Here is a 2785-nt window from a genome sequence, read left to right as displayed (position 1 = left end):
TTGTCTTCTGTTGCAATGCACATGTGATAGTTGTGGATATATTTTATATTTTACAGTATTTTCTATAGCGTGACATTTCTCAAAGTGTGCTCTGGGGAACACCAGGGTGGTGGGGTGTCCTCTGAAGAAATAGTTTCCTGGGCTGAATAAGGTTGGCAACCATCTGCTCTTGGATGTCCATCCACACATCAACTGAGTCTAAAGTACAGACATCTGGGTACTTGGTTTAATGCAACCTTGGCCGAATTTGGTTGCCCATGGAATCATCCTATTTGGTGCCCTTTGGGAACCAGAAGCATGGGGGGAGCAAGGCAGGAGATGGCCAGGCCCACACCAGGTTTCTCAGGCAAAGATGAGTCGGAGGCTGGGCTCAGGGGACTAAGGAGGATGTTTTAAACTGACCTGGCCTGGACTGGCCTTGTTAAGATTGGAAACTGGCCAGAAACCTGCCGGATCTGCCCGTGGAGCCACTAAGGGCTGGGAAAGGGAGATTTGTAAGAATATGGCTGATAACTTTGGGAGGATAAGTTTTGGATTTCGGTGGAAAATTAAGCCCTTTTATGTTTGTACCCACTGGGCTCATACACACAACAAAACTATTATAAAGAATATCAGGCACTTCTATTTGGAGACCTCTGTAGTGGGTTGGAGAGTGTCCCCCAAATATTCGTGTCTACCTGGAGTCTTGGAATGTGACCTTGTTAGGAAATAGGGTCTTTGCAGAGGTAACTGAGGTAAGGATGGGGATGATCATACTGCATTAGGGTGGGCCCTAAATCCAATGACAAGTCTCCTTATAAGAGATGGAAAAGGCACACAGAGGCACACAGGGAGACAGACATGTGAAGACGGAGGCGAGATTGGAATGATGCAGCCACAAGCCAAGGCACGCCCAGAGCCACCAGAAGCTGGAAGAGGCAAGCAAGAACCCTGCCCTGGAGAATTTGGGGGAAGAGTGGCCTTGCTGACCCCTTGATTTTAGACTTCTGGCCCCTAGATCTGTGGGAGAATAAATTTCTGTTGTTTTCAGCCACCAAGATTGTGCTGATTCGTTACAGCAGCCCCAGGAAACTAACACAACCCTGATGCCAGTGTCACCCTTGGGTGGGGCAGGATTCCCCACGTGGACTGAAACTGTGAATCCTTCACATTGCTGTGGATGAAGCCATAATGGATACATGTAAACTTGAGACGTGCTAATCTTGGCTCCAGCGGTAGATAATTAGTAAGAGGCTGCGAGACAACCTTGAGGGCTCAGATGCAGCGGGGTAGGGGAGAGACCGCAGAACAAAGGGGTGGTTTTAGGGATGATGGGGTACAGGGGGGCAGGTGAAGCCCATTAACCGCAAGAGGTACGTCAACTAGAAAAGATGTGAAGGCCGAGAGCAGTCTCTTGGGGAGCCTCGTCTTGGCAGAGCTGAGAAAGAGAGACTTGATAAGAGACGCTGCTGGGAGGAATCCAGCGAGGACCGAGCCTCCAGGCCAGGTTTGCAGTGAGTTGCCAGGTCTAGACCTCAAGGGCCCAGGCGGCTATTTTTCAATTAATCACCTCTGCCCGGGGACAGCCCTGACATTCCAGTGGACTCTTGCTTACTTCTCATGTTGTCATTTCGCTTTCCCAGAGCTCCAGTCTTTGCTGTGTGACCTTCAACTACTGGCTCCACTTCTCTGAACCTGTTCTCTGATTTATACAATATACAATCGCCTGTAGAACCTTGTGGGGATTACACGAGATGACGCACTCAAGGCGCTTCACCCCCTTCCTGGCACACAGCCCGTACCGCTTTGTTAGTTACTCATACTGTAACTACGACTGTGTTTAGGACCTGTGTTCCTGCCTACCAGCCTTCACGCCTGAACGCCCCCTGTGTGCCTGCCACAGTGCTGAGCACTTTACTCATGGTTTTAATTCCCACCCCAGGTATGGGAGGAAGCAATTCTCAGTATTATCATCTTACAAATGAGGAAACTGGGGCTGGGAGAGGATAGGACTTCTGTCCAGGGTCACACAGATGGCAAAGCCAGGATCCAACTCAAGGCGACCACATCCAGAGTCCAGGCTTCTTGCTATGGCATCTGATGGTACACGGGGTGGTTTTATGTGTTACACAGGTGAAATTTTCACTCCTGATAGTTACATATCTATTTTATGGTCTATTAGAAAAACACAGGTTTTCTATTTATGGTAGTGGTATAAATTTTCCTTTATTTATTTATAATTTTATTTATTTTTTTCCTCCAAAGCCCCAGTAGATAGTTGTATGTTATAGTTGCACATCCTTCTAGTTGCTGTATGTGGGACGCGGCCTCAGCATGGCCGGAGAAGCAGTGTGTCGGTGTGCGCCCGGGATCTGAACCCAGGTCGCCAGCAGTGGAGTGCGCACACTTAACCGCTAAGCCACGGGGCCGGCCCTAAATTTTCCTTTTAAAATAAACTTATTTAGTGCTCTCTTTGGCGGCACATATACGAAAATTGGAGTGATATAGAAAAGATTAAATGGCCCCTGTGCAAGGATGACATAACAAATTCATGAAGTGTTTTCTATTTTTACAATGTTATATGTCAAATTATATCTCAATAAATAAATTAACTAATTAAATAAACATATTTAGAAGCACTATTGACAATAGCCAAAAGGTAGAAACATCTCAAATGTCCATCAAGGGATGAATGGATAAACAAAACATAGTCTATCCATACAATGGAATATTATCCAGCCATGAAAAGGAATGAAGTACTGATAGATTCTACAACATGGATGAAGCTTAAAAATGCTATGCTAAG

At 46.4% G+C, this 2785-nt stretch overlaps 1 non-coding gene across 1 annotated transcript; it reads left to right on the top strand.

Annotated features, from left to right (window-relative positions):
• The first annotated feature begins 2443 nt into the window (after positions 1-2443).
• LOC131398685 (U6 spliceosomal RNA) lies at positions 2444-2550 on the top strand. The gene has a single exon (XR_009216964.1). It is a non-coding gene; the product is annotated as a U6 spliceosomal RNA (small nuclear RNA).
• The last annotated feature ends 235 nt before the right edge of the window (positions 2551-2785 follow it).

The sequence above is a fragment of the Diceros bicornis genome, chromosome 35 (genome assembly GCF_020826845.1).
Source record: "Diceros bicornis minor isolate mBicDic1 chromosome 35, mDicBic1.mat.cur, whole genome shotgun sequence".
Classification (NCBI taxonomy): Eukaryota; Metazoa; Chordata; class Mammalia; order Perissodactyla; family Rhinocerotidae; genus Diceros; species Diceros bicornis.
The sequence above is the reverse complement of the archived record's forward strand: the minus strand, read 5'-3'. Positions and strand labels throughout refer to the sequence as shown.